Source organism: Bubalus bubalis, chromosome X (genome assembly GCF_019923935.1).
Source record: "Bubalus bubalis isolate 160015118507 breed Murrah chromosome X, NDDB_SH_1, whole genome shotgun sequence".
Classification (NCBI taxonomy): Eukaryota; Metazoa; Chordata; class Mammalia; order Artiodactyla; family Bovidae; genus Bubalus; species Bubalus bubalis.
In genome coordinates, this window is record NC_059181.1 from 2,827,067 (window position 1) to 2,841,818 (window position 14,752).

Consider the following 14,752-nt stretch of genomic DNA (forward strand, 5'->3'; position numbering starts at 1 on the left):
TTTGAAAGCAACTTTAGCATAAACTTCTATCTCTATAGTTTAAAATAATGATAAATAATTCTCAAATATGAATATCAATACATAATTCAAAAGGGGCATTAACAGACTTCTATCTCAGTAGTTGAAAATAACAGCAAAAAATTCTCAAATATTAATACCAATACTGTAATATTCCATTCAGTGATCAAATGTCCATCTGCTTCATTTTCATGGGGAAAAAAAAAAAAAAGGTACAACGAAGCACTCTAATCTTGGTCTGATGCATTTATTTTAATTTTCAACTGTGGACATGCGACCACAGGATCTAATATGCAATCATTAAGGAGTATATATGTCAACATTATACAGTAGACTGATTTGTACCTCTTTTACGACCTCTTGTACTAGGAAATACTTCTGGATGATGTACAAACTTTTAATATGATTCATTTAAAATTCTTAGAACTGGGTCACAAAATTCCGAAAAACTTAACAGTCAGCTCTTGTGAGCTGGTATGAGATGGTTGTGGTTCAACACCTACTATGGAAGCAATAAGCAACTTTGCTATCGTTCACGGACTGCTCGGTCTAGAACATTGGAAGTCTTAATTATCTTCAGGAGAGGGGTATGTGGAGAAAGTTTTCCTACTTCAAGCTGTCATAACTAGTTTTAGTAACACACCACTGGAAATGTCATTGAGACAGAGTTCACCATCAGAAGGAAGATAGAAGGTAGCGTGTGAAGAATAAGCCACGTTCAATTGAAAAGGAAAGAAGTTAATCACATCGAGGTATTGGCATATATTGTAGATTGCCCAATACAAAGTAGATCTGTTCATATGATCAGTATTTTTATACTATGGAGAGAAATACACATATACTTTATATTAGGGTTTTGCTGGTGGCTCAGACAGGAAAGAATCCACCTGCAATGCGGGAGACCTGGGTTTGATCACTGGCGTGGAAAGATACCCTGGGGGAGGGCATAACATCCCACTCTAGTATCCTTCCCGGAAAACCCCTATGGAAAGAGGAGCCTGGTGGACTACAGTCCATGAGGTAGCAAAGCGTTGGACACGACTGAACGTCTAAGCACAGCACCTCATATGAAGGACGCTGGAGCAGACGTGTGTTCACACAGAGAATTCAGACTTCATGTGAAATGAGTTAGTGCTGCAGAATGGTAGTCTGCTAGAAAAATGAGGAAATGAATCCACTGGGGATTCTATCAGATGGCTTTTTAAAAAAAATGAGATACATTTATCCCAGGGATCCAATGAAATATTCCAAAACAGTCCATCGGTTTCCTGTCAAATATCACGCAATGGAGTTGCTGGGTCCTGACACAAAAGTGAACCAAATCTGCTAAATTTGAGTTTAGCAGACTCACAGGGCCCAGCCATGACTGCATTCATCTCCAACACAAATGCTTTCTTTTTTTATCACAATCATTAAAACACTTCCTGAGCCTGAACTCAATGCTCTGCAAATATCACTGAATCATATTGAATCCTGCAGAGGCAGTGTGGACAGGCATGTCAGTCATTCTGCCATCCAGCCAACCCCTGGGTTCACCGACATGTCCCTTTATCCCCTCTGATATTATATCTTCATTGGGGTGGGGAGGGGGTTGTGTCTGGTCATTGAGGATGACAATGTATGAATTTTTCCCTCAGTAGCATGTGTGATGTTGTTACCAAAAGTGGGATCCTGCTGCCCGCCCTTCAAAAGCCAACCAAGAGGCCAACTTTTTGAAAGTAAAGTCTGCTTTCGTTCAGATGCCAACAACCGGGGGAAGGTTGGACTTCTGTCCAAAGGCTGTCTTATCTCAACTACTGACACTCAGTGGGTAAGATCTCTATAGAGAGAGGGAGGGGGCTCCATGAAGAAACAGCACAGGTACCCTCAACAGTCATTTTGAAATTGGTCACCCGTGGTCTGACCTGCGTAATTATGATTGTTTTAGGTACAGCTAATCATCAGTTCCCTACCTTCTTTAATGTAAGTCTAATTTTTCAATAAGGAGTTCATGATCTAAGCCACAGTCAGCTAGCAGTCTTGTTTTTGCTAAGTGTATAGAGCTTCTCCATCTTTTTCTTAATTTATTTTAATTGGAGGCTAACTTTACGATATTGTGGTGGTTTTTGCCATACTTTGACATGAATCAGCCATGGGTGTACATGTGTTCCCTGTCCTGATCATCCCTCCCACCTCCCTCCCCATCCCATCCCTCTGGGTCATCTCAGTGCACCAGCCCTGAACACCCTGTCTCATGCATCAAACCTGGACTGGCAATCTATCTCACATACGGTAATATACATGCTTCAAAGCTATTCTTTCAAATCATCCCACCCTCGCCTTCTCCCACAGAGCCCAAAAGACTGTTTTATACATCTGTGTCTCATTTTCTGTCTTGCATATAGGGCCATTGTTACCATCATTCTAAATTCCATATATATGCGTTAATATACTCAGGATGGGGAACACATGTACACCCATGGCTGATTCATGTCAATGTACGGCAAAACCTAATTTAGAAATTAAAAAAAAAAAGTCTGTTCTTTACATCTGTGTCTCTTTTGCTGTCTCACATATAGGATCATCGTTACCATCTTTCTAAATTCCATATATATGCATTAATATACTGTATTGGTGTTTTTCTTTCTGACTGACTTCACTCTGTATAATAGGCTCCAGTTTCATCCACCTCATTAGAACTCATTCAAATGCATTCTCTTTAACAGCTGAGTAATATTCCATTGTGTATATATACCACAGCTTTCTTATCCATTCATCTGCCAATGGACATCTAGGTTGCTTCCATATCCTGGCTATTGTAAACAGTGCTGCAATGAACTTTGGGGTACACGTGTCTCTTTCAATTCTGGTTTCCCCAGTGTGTATGCCCAGCAGTGGAATTGCTGGGTCATATGGCAGTTCTATTTCATTTTTAAAGGAGTCTCCACACTGTTCTCCACAGTGGCTATACTAGTTTGCATTCCCACCAACAGTGTAAGAAGGTTCCTTTTTCTCCACACCCTCTCCAGCATTTATTGTTTGTAGACGTTTTGATAGCAGCCATTCTGACTGGCGTGAGACAGTACCTCATTGGGGTTTTGATGTGCATTTCTCTGATAATAAGTGATGTTGAGCATATTTTCAAGTGTGTGTTGAAACAAATAAACATCTGTATGTCTTCTTTGGAGAAATGTCTATTTAGATCTTTGGCCCATTTTTTGATTGGGCCGTCTATTTTTCTGGAGTTGAGCTGCAGGAGTTGTTTGTATATTTTTGAAATTAATTCTTTGCCAGTTGCTTCATTTGCTATTATTTTCTCCCATTCTGAAGGCAGTCTTTTCACCTTGCTTATAGTTTCCTTCATTGTACAAAAGCTTTTAAGTTTAATTAGGTCCCATTTGTTTATGTTTGCTTTTATTTCCATTACTCTGGGAGGTGGGTCATAGAGGATCCTTCTATGATTTACATCAGAGAGTGTTTTTCTTACGTTTTCCTCTAGGAGTTTTATAGTTTCTGGTCTTACATTTAGATCTTTAATCCATTTTGAGTTTATTTTTGTGTATGGTGTTAGAAAGTGCCCTAGTTTCATTCTTTTACAAGTGGTTGACCAGTTTTCCCAGCACCACTTGTAAAAGAGATTGTCTTTACTCCATTGTATATTCTTGCCTCTTTTGTCAAAGATAAGGTGTCCATAGGTGCGTGGGTTTATCTCTGGGCTTTCTATTTTGTTCCACTGATCTGTTTCTGTCTTTGTACCAGTACCATACTGTCTTGATGACTGTTGCTTTCTAGTTTAACCTGAAGTCAGGCAGATTGATTCCTCCAGTTCCATTCCTCTTTCTCAAGATTGCTTTGGTTATTCTGGGTTTTTTGTATTTCCATACAAATTGTGAAATCATTTGTTCTGGTTTTGTGAAAAATACCGTTGATAGCTTGATAGGGATTGAATTGAATCTATAGATCGCTTTGGGTAGCATACTCATTTTCACTGTCTTGATTCTTCCAATCCATGAACATGGTATATTTCTCCATCTATTTGTGTTCTCTTTGATTTCTTTCATCAGTGTTTTATAATTTTCTATATATAGATATTTTGTTTCTTTAGGTAAATTTATTCCTAAGTATTTTATTCTTTTCGTTGCAATGGTGAATGGGATTGTTTCCTTAATTTCTCTTTCAATTTTCTCATTGTTAGTGTATAGAAATGCAAGGGATTTCTGTGTGTTAATTTTATATTCTGCAACTTTACTATATTCATTGATTATCTCTAGTAATTTTCTGGTGGAGTCTTTAGGGTTTTCTATGTAGAGGATCGTGTCATCTGCAAACAGTAAGAGTTTTATTTTTTCTTTTCCTATCTGGATTCCTTTTATTTCTTTTTATTCTCTGATTGCTGTAGCTAAAACTTCCTAAACTATGTTGAATAATAGTGGTGAGAGTGTGGACCCTTGTCTTGTTCCTGACTTTAGGGGCAATGCTTTCAGTTTTTCACCATTGAGGATAATGTTTGCTGCAGGTTTATAAATTATGGCTTCTATTATGTTGAGGTATGTTCCTTCTATGCCTGCTTGCTGGAGGGTTTTTATCATAAATGGACATTGAATATGCCAAAGGCTTTCTTTGCATCTATTGAGCTAATCATATGGTTTTTATCTTTCAATATGTTAATGTAGTGTATCACATTGATTGATTTGCAAATATTGAAGAATCCTTGCATCCCTGGGATAAAGCCCACTTGGTCATGATGTATGATCTTTTTAATATGTTGTTGGATTCTATTTGCTAGGATTTTGTTAAGGAACTTTGCATCTATGTTCATCAGTAATATTGGCCTATAGTTTTCCTTTTTTGTAGCATCTTTGTCTGGCTTTGGTATTAGGGTGATGGTGGCCTCATAGAATGAGTTTGGAAGTTTGCCTTCCTCTGCAATTTTCTGGAAGTGTTTGAGTAGGATATGTGTTAGCTCTTCTCTAAATTTTTGGTAGAATTCACCTGTGAAGCCATCTGGTCCTGGGCTTTTGTTTGCTGGAAGATTTCTGATTACAGTTTTGATTTCTGTGCTTGTGATGGGTCTGTTAAGATTTTCTATTTTTTCCTGGTTCAGTTTTGGAAAGTTAGACTTTTCTAAGAATTTGTCCATTTCCTCCAAGTTGTCCATTTTATTGGCATATACACCCTTATGTCAGAAAGTGAGAAGAACTAAACAGCCTCTTAATGAAAGTGAAAGAGAGTGAAAAAGTTGCCTTAAAACTCAGCATTCAGAAAACTAAGATCATGGCATCTGGTTCCATCACTTTATTGCAAAAAGACTGGGAAACAATGGAAACAGTGGCAGACTTTATTTATTGATTGATTGATTTCCAAAATCATTGCACATGATGACTGCAGCCATGAAATTAAAAGATGCTTACTTCTTGGAAGAAAAGTTATGACCAACCTAGACAACATATGAAAAAGCAGAGACATTACTTTGCCAACAAAGGTCCATCTAGTCAAGGCTATGGTTTTTCCAGTAGTCATGTATGTATGTGAGGGTTGGACTAAAAAGAAAGCTGAGTGCCAAAGAATTGATACTTTTGAACTGTGGTGTTGGAGAAGACTCTTGAGAGTCCCTTGGGCTGCAAGGAGATCCAACCAGTCCATCCAAAAGGATTAGTTCTGGGTGTTGATTGGAAGAACTGATGTTGAAGCTGAAACTCCAATACTTTGGCCACCTGATGTGAAGAGCTGACTCATTGGAAAAGACCCTGATGCTGGGAAAGACTGAGGGCAGGAGGAGAAGGGGATGGCAGAGGAGGAGATGGTTGGATGGCATCACTGACTCAATGGACATGAGTTTGAGTAAACTCTGGGGGTTGATGATGGACAGGGAGACCTGGCATGCTGCAGTCCATGAAGTTGCAGTTGGACACAACTGAGCAACTGATCTGAAGTGAACTGAATGGATGCTGGGAAAGACTGAAGTCAGGAAGAGAAGGGGCCAACAGAGGAAGAGATGGTTGGATGGCATCACCAACTCGATTGATATGAGTCTGAGCAAACTCTGGGAGATGGTGATGGACAGGGAGGCCTGGCACACTGGAGTCCATGGGGTTGCAAAGAGTCAGATGCGACTGAGCGACTGAACTGACTGAATCATCAGTTCCAGGGTTGCTATGTTCCTATCTCCTTGACGTCACTTCTCGGAATCATGGCAGCTTATGTCAAGACTGTGGTCTGGTCATCCTGTAGTAAACTCGTCCCCTGGGTAGGGGTTTCAGTGTCTCTAAGATAGCTCACAGGACATGTCCCAGATTATTATCTATTGCCCTTAGGGAGGAACTAAGGAGCAAAGCCAGGTCCTTGGCTTTGCTTCATGCTTGCATTATTATCATCTGGTCTCTTTTCACTGTTTTCCTTTGCTTTCCCACATTCTCAATTATCTGATTAAGCTTATTCTTTGACTAAAATCTGTCACAGAGAAAAGGCACACCAAAAACATGGTGGGTGTGGCAAGGAACACAGGGTCCTGTTCCTTATCAGTGGGATCAGTGTGCTTGGTGAAAATTCCAAATCATTCCCCATACCCCATTCAGTCCATGAGTGTACATGAAAACCCCAGGGATGGACTTCTAGGATGTAGACAAAGTGGACAGGAAGAGTTAGACTTAGGGCGAATTCTGAGTCTCAGACTGGCCACAACCTTTTCCGATGTGCCATGAAGGATTGCATCTCATTGGGGCATGTTTAAGTTCATGGGTGAATGATCTGTAGTTGTCTCAGAGTTTGCAAGAACCTGTTTACACACTTGGGCACCTCTGTAGAAAATTACGTGGTGAGCTCTGTTTAGGTGATGGTGGAGGGCAGTAATTGGTGAGACTTACTGGACACTGCATATATGATCCAGGCAACACTCTATAACGTAAAAAGGCTTCTAGCACACACCTCTTCTGCTCTGTTTGCTATGAAATCCAGCCAAAGAAACAGTTTCACTCAAGAAGAACTTCAAAAGTATCAGGAACTGAACAACGAAAATGGGGTTCCAAATGAAAATACAGAAAATCTCATCGAAACAAGCAAAGCCCCAGAGGAAAACAGGTATCTGAAATGAACATATATCACTAGGACATTCAATTCAAAGTTCCCATTCACACAGAAAGATTTTAGAAAAGCTGTTATGAAATAATCCTTGGAAATAGAGGCATGTCAGTGGTCACTTTTTGCCTTATTCATTCTCTTTCACAAACAATTGTCCTCCATAAGGAGAGAGAACATCAGTTGGGTAACTAGAAATTTGACAAATACAGGGCTGAGTTTCTTTTCTGTAGGTTAACACGTTTTTAGGGGGGTTAAACACTTCTATAAATGGAACACATACACAATGGAATGTTACTCAGCCATTAAAAATGAAATAATGCCATATGCAGCAACATGGATGGACCTAGAGATTATCTTACTAAGTGAGGTAAGTCAGAAAGAGAAATACAAATATCTTATGCTATCACTTCAATGCGGAATCTAAAATCTGATGCAAATGAACCATTTATAAAACAGAAACATACTCTCAAACATAGACAAAATTTATGGTTACCCAAGGGGAAGCAGGCAAGGGATAAATTAAGAGTTTGAGATGAACAGATACACACTAAAATATATAAAAGAAACAAAAAAGACCTATTGGATAGCACACAGAACTGTACTCAATGTCTTGTAATAACTTATAAGAAGAAGAATTTTAAAAGGCACACATTTACCTCCATATATTTATAACTGAGAGCATCCCAGGTGACTCAGTGGTCAAGAATCTGCCTGCCAATGCAGGAGACACAGGAGATGCAGGTTCTATCCCTGGGTCGGGAAGATCCCTTGGAGTAGGAAATTGTACCCCACACCAGTATTCTTGCCTGAAAAATCCAATGGACAGAGGAGCCTGGGAAGCTATAGTCCACATGGTCAGAAGAGAGTGGGACATAACAGCAAGTTCAGTTCAGTTCAGTCACTCAGTCGTGTCCAACTCTTTTCGATCCCATGAATCGCAGCACACCAGGCCTCCCTGTCCGTCACCAACTCCCAGAGTTCACTGAGACTCACGTCCATTGAGTCAGTGATGCCATCCAGTCAGCTCATTCTCTGTCATCCCCTTCTCCTCCTGCCCCCAATCCCTCCCAGCATCAGAGTCTTTTCCAATGAGTCAACTCTTCGCATGAGGTGGCCAAAGTACTTGAGTTTCAGCTTTAGCATTAGTCCTTCCAAAGAAATCCCAGGGCTGACCTCCTTCAGAATGGACTGGCTGGATCTCCTTGCAGTCCAAGGGACTCTCAAGAGTCTTCTCCAACACCACAGGTCAAAAGTGGTAATTGTATGCAAACCCACAGGGGCACTCACACAGAAGGGACTTCTGTGAAATGGGTCTTGTAGGGAAATCTATCCACAGCTTCCATCAGTAACCACTTCAGTTTTTCATTTCATGCTCTGGCCAATATCATATTATAAATCCTAATCAGCTCAACAACGTTTTACTTTTTCTCTTGTTTAAAGAAAAAAACAAAGAACATGAGCAACATAAAAGCACTAATGTGTCCCAATCATCCGTATGAAGGTAACAGAGCTTTTCCTTGAAATCATAATTTTTATCTCCCAGGACATCATGACCCTCGACCCATGGCTTTCCAACAATGAATCTCCTCTGCTCTTGCTGATGTTACTGAATTCTTAAGCTTTTCAATGAATTGATTGACGTACATATGTGTCAGTTAAGGAAATGTGCCGTATTTGAAAATGCACAAAACATGTAAATCCAATCAGGCAGAAAATCAAGTGTACAATGAAGGAGGAAATAACTGTTTAGGACACATGGTGTGAACCCTGCAAGTGTTGTGGCGAAAAGAGAGAATAAGCCACATTTGGTAGTTTTATAAAGTGATGTAAAGTTCCCACCAGATGTCACGTGAGAGATGGGACTAGTCAGTCAGACCACTTCAAAATAGAATATGTTCTGTCCTGACCGGCACCCGAAAACAACTCAACTATGCAGTTAAGCAGTGTTCATCTGCTGTGGGGTAGCTGGCGAAGTGAAGTGAAGTGAAAGTCGCTCAGTCGTGTCCAATTTTTGTGACCCGCATGAACCATACATTCCGTGGAATTCTCCAGGCCAGAATACTGGAATGGGTAGCCGTTCCCTACTCCAGGGGACCGAGCCCAGGTGTCCTGCATTGCAGGTGGATATTTTACCAGCAGAGCCATGAGGGAAGCTGGTAGTGGTAAAGATTTAGCAGAATACAGTGTTACATGGCCTTCCAAGGGGGTACAGGTAAAGAACCTGCCTGTCAGTGTAGGAGATGTAAAAGATGCAGGTTTGACCCCTAGGTCAGGAAAATCCCCTGGAGGAGGAAATGGCAACCCACTCCTGTATTCCTGCCTGAGAATCTCATGGAAAGAGGAGCCCAGTGGACTCCAGTCCATGAGGTCGCAAAGAGTCAGATGCCATTTACTAATCAAGCATGGATATATGTACAACAAAAGTGAGCAGTATTTACTCAAGAATGAGCAGTGATGGTTGTTAGAAAGAACGGGGTCTGTCGTGTCCAACTTGGGGCTGCTAAGTCCAGCTCCCCCCCCAGAAGCAGTGGCCTTGCTGCTGACGCAGGTGCTGAGTAACCTGCAGTTCTGCAAAAACGTGCCTCATCAGGCATGTTTTCAAAATAATATTCATTGATTGGTGCCAACTGAAGGGGAAAAAAGGAATATTGTGGGTACCCAAAATGATCATGCGGCTGACCAGCCAAGAGACTGTGAAAAATTGTCTCAGGGAGATGGGAAAGATGAGGTAGACGTAGACCGCTCTGGAGACATTTGGTAGGTTTCTGGGGATGTGGAAGGCTGTGTCCACTTGAAGAGCAAGTGGACTGACAGGAAAGACAGAATAGAGCCCTGGTCACCCAGGGCTTACTGTAAGCTACATGCAATTTGAATGCATGTTGCTGCTGCTGCTGCTGCTAAGTCACTTCAGTCGTGTCCGACTCTGTGTGACCCCATGGACTGCAGCCAGCCAGGCTCCCCCATCCCTGGGATTCTCCAGGCAAGAACACTGGAGTGGGTTGCCATTTCCTCCTCCAATGCATGAAAGTGAAAAGTGAAAGTGAAGTCGCTCAGTCGTGTCCGACTTGTAGGGACCTCGTGGACTGCAGTCCACCAGGCTCCTCCGTCCATGGGATTTTCCAGGCAAGAGTACTGGAGTGGGGTGCCATTGTGTTCTCCATTGAATGCATGTTACACCCATACAAAGGTCCCCAAGGATAAGATATTAGTGCCTGATCATTACAACTGTTCAAAGAAAATGGAACAATAGTGGTTGACTACTAGCCTATGCCTCCTCCATGGATCACTGCCTTGTGTGGCAAAGAATATAACCAATATCATTTTGTATTGACCATCTAGTGATGTCCTGCGTAGAGTCGTCTCTTGTGTTGTTGGAAGAGGGTGTTTGCTATGACCAGTGTGTTCTCTTTGCTAAATTCTTCGCCTTAGCCCTCCTTCATTTTGTACTCTAAGGTCAAACTTGCCTGTTACTCCTGGGATCTCTTGACTGCCTACTTTAGCATTCCAGTCCCCTATAAGGAAAAGGACATCTTTTTTGGTGTTAGTTCTAGACGGTCTTCTAGGTCATTATAAAAGTGTTCAACTTCACTTTCTTCAGCATTAGTGTTTGGGGAGGAGACTTGGATTACTGTGATAAATAATAGTTTAAAAATTAATAGTTACCAAGGGGAAGTAGGCAAAGGGATACATTGGGAGTTTGAGATGAACAGACAGACACTAAAATATATAACATAAACAACAAAGACCTACTGTAGAGCAGAAAGAACTATACTCAAAGTCTTGAAATGACTCATAAGAACAAGAATGTTCAACGGCAAACATTTACCTACATTTATGCATTTACTGGGGGCTTTCCAGGTGGGTCACAGGTCAAGAATCTTCCTGCCAATGCAGGAGACACAGGAGAGGCGAGTTCTATCCCTGAGAGGTGGAAGATCCCATGGAGCAGGAAATGGTAAGCCACACCAGTATTCTCGCCCGGGAAATCCAAAAGACAGAGTCTGTCAAGCTATAGTCGATAGGACACAAACGGTGGGACACGATTTAGCGACTAAATAACCACAACAAAGGTATAAGTAATACACGTTGCTGTACAGCTGAAAGTAACACAGCATTGCAAAACCAAGGGCTTTCCAATTAAGATTAATTTACAAAAAGAGAATAGCATAACAAAGCAGTCCACCTTACCCAGTGGCAATGGCTCCAGCTTCCTTAGTATTTGGATTAAATATCTACGCACTCACACCAGTCTAGACTCCACGGTGAGATGCTCTGAGGACAGAGGAGGAGGCTGTGTGAAGTCCCGAGCTGTGAGATACGATGAGCCCCGGTGAGTCCCACTGCGAATGAAGGACCTTGCAGCCGCAACACATCCGTGATGATGAAGGAGGCTATAGAAGATGAAAGCCTCACAGGTGACACAGTATATAGTCTCCTACGTCTCAGACCTCTGAATATGTAACCTAGTGACTCTCAGCATGCGAGCTGATGCATGACTGCTCATCGCTAGTTTTAACAGGCGGTAACGCTATGCAAGCCCACAGGGACACACACAGAGGGACTTCTGTGAAAAGGGTCTTTTAGGATAGTCCCACATGGCCACACTCACAGAAGGACTTCTGTGAAAGTTGCAGGGAAGTTTCTCCACTGGGTCCACCATCCACTGCATCTCTTTTCTCTTTCACGCTATGACCAACATCATGTTAATCCTAATCAGCTCAACAATCTTTTACATTTTTTTCTCATGTTTAAAGAAATAAGCATACGAGCAGCACTGGAGCACTAATGTGTTCCAATCATCCAGATGAAGATAATAGACCTTTTCCTTGAAATCATCATTTCTTCTCTCCCAGGAAATCAAGAATCTGAACCCACGGCTTTCCAACTATGAATGTCCTCTGCTCTTGCTGATGTTACTGGATTCCTAAACTGATCAATAAATCGATTAAAGCACATATGTGTAGTGAGCAAACGTGCTATATTTGCAAATGCACAAAACATGTAATTTCAACTAGGCAGCAAATCGAGTGTACAAGGGAAGGGGCAATAACTCTGTTTAGGACGCATGGTGTGAATTACGCAAGTGTCTTTGCAAGAAGAGTGAATATACCACAGATGGTAGTTGTATATAGCAGTATCAGATTCCAACCAGATGTCACATGAGAGATGGGATTGGCTAGTCAAGACAACTACAAACAGAATCTGAGTTGTTCAATTCTGAACAATCTGAGTTGCTCAATCTGAACAATCTGAGTTGTTCAATCTGAAAACAGCACCACCGTGGGATTAAGCAGCATTCATCCGCTGTGGGGTTGCAGGCGTGGAAAGGATTTTGCATGCAGTCTTACATGGGCCACCAGGCGGTGCAGTGATAAATAAAATACACCTACAAACGCAAGGGACACATGAGACACATGTTAATCCCTAGGTCAAGAAGCACCCTGGAGGAGGAAATGGCAGTATTCTTGCCTGGAGAATCCCATGGACAGAGGAGCCTGGTGGGCTACAGTCCGTGGGGTTGGGATCACAAGATCAGATACGATTTATCAACCAAGTATACACACACACACACAACAAAAGTGAACAGTGTTTATGAAAGAAAGAGCATTGATGATGTGTACAAAGCACTGGGTCTGTGGTGTCCAACTAGGCGGGGGCTACTCTCCAGCTCAAACCCCAGAAGCAGAGGCCTTGCTGCAGGAGCAGAGTTACCTAAAGCTCCGTGTAAAAGTTCCTCATCAGATATTTTTCAAAGCAATAGTCATTGATTGGTGCCAAGTGATTTAAAAAAAGGAACATCTTTGGCATCACGTAGGTCATGCTACTTGAACAGACAAGAGACCAGGAAAAATGTGTAAGGGGGACGGGAAAGGTGAGGCAGTCCTAGACCACTCTGGAGACCTCTGGTAGGCTCCTGAGGATGTGGAAGGCTAGGTGCACCTGAAATCCTGCAGGAGTGACAGGGAAGACAAAACAGGGCACTGGGCACGTTCCCTGCCAGGGCTCATTGTAAGCTGCATGCACCTCGAATGCATGTTACAACCACACGCAGCTCTCCAAGGTCAAGATATCAGTGTCCTTTGACTCCAGTTGTTGACAGAAAACAATAGTGGTTGACCGCTAGCCTATACTCCCTTCATGGATGACTGCCTCGTGTGCTGAAGGGGCTGGCATGACTCAGTGAAGCTACGAGCCATTTCGTGTAGGGCCACCAAGGACAAACGTGTCGTTGTGAAGAGTTCTGATAGAACGAGATCCACTGTAGGAGGGGAGTGTCAAACCACTCCAGTATTCTTGCTGGGAGAACCCCACGAGCTGTGTGAAATGGCAAAGAGATACGACACTGAACACGAGCCCCCCAGGTTGGAAGGTGTCCAATATTGCTGCTGGGAAGGTGTGGAGGACAACTGCTAATAGCCCCAGAAAGAGTGAAGCGATGCTCACTTAGGTCTCACCCAAGCAAGCCAGCCTAAAACAAGAATTAAAACTAAGAAACTGAAAAAGGGAACTGAGCAAGAGGGACTTCTCTAGGGGTCCAGTGGTTCAGAATCCACCAGCCGATGCAGGGGACACAGACTGAATTTCTCATCTGGGAAGATCCCACATGCTGTACGACAACCAAGCCCATGCACTCCATCAACTGTGCTTGTGCTAAAGAGCCCGAAAGAGAGAACCGGCACCATGAGCAGCCCTCGAACTGCACGTAGAGAAAAGTAGAGCACAGCACTGAGACCCAGTCTGCATTTTTAAATTAAAAAAAAAAAACTGAGCAGAGGTTATAAGAAGGGTGACCACTGACACATACTGCTGCTGCTGCTAAGTCATTTCAGTCGTGTCCGACTCTGTGCGACCCCATTCACGGCAGCCCACCAGGCTCCCCGGTCCCTGGGATTCTCTAGGCAAGAACACTGGAGTGGGTTGCCATTTCAGTTTTAAACATTTTAACAGTAAAAGTTGCAGATTGGATAATGAAAACAACACTAGGAATCAGGCAGGAAATATGAACCATGAAAAAATTTTATATGAAATATTATTTTCAAGGGTATTTATCTAATTAAAAACATATCAAATCCTGGGGAAGCAGGATCATCTATCATGAGGGGATTAAGTTGAAACAGTTTAAACTTAACAGTCTAAACAGGATATACGAACTCTTAGAATTTTGCATGGACTTAAGGAGCAGGAAATGGCACCCCACTCCAGTACTCTTGCCTGGAAAATCCCATGGATGGAGGAGCCTGGTGGGCTGCAGTCCATGGGGTCACTAAGAGTCCGACAAGACTGAGCGACTTCACTTTCCCTTTTCACTTTCATGCATTGGAGAAGGAAATGGCAACCCACTCCAGTGTTCTTGCCTGGAGAATCCCAGGGACGGGGGAGCCTGGTGGGCTGCCGTCTATGGGGTCGCACAGAGTCAGACACGACTGAAGCGACTTAGCAGCAGCAGCAGTAAGGAGTAGGAAGGTAGAGTCAAAGAAAAAATGTCACTGGTGATTTACATAAGACACAAGTTATCTAACACATCTGTCTCCTGACATCATAGTTACCCTGTGTGTGTGTGTGTGTGTGTGTGTGATACATAAAAACACTTAAATTTCTGCTCCAATCAACTGACAGGTATGTGTGCAATCCTATTTGGACTAGTCACCATGCTGTTCATTACATCTTTCTTGAAATC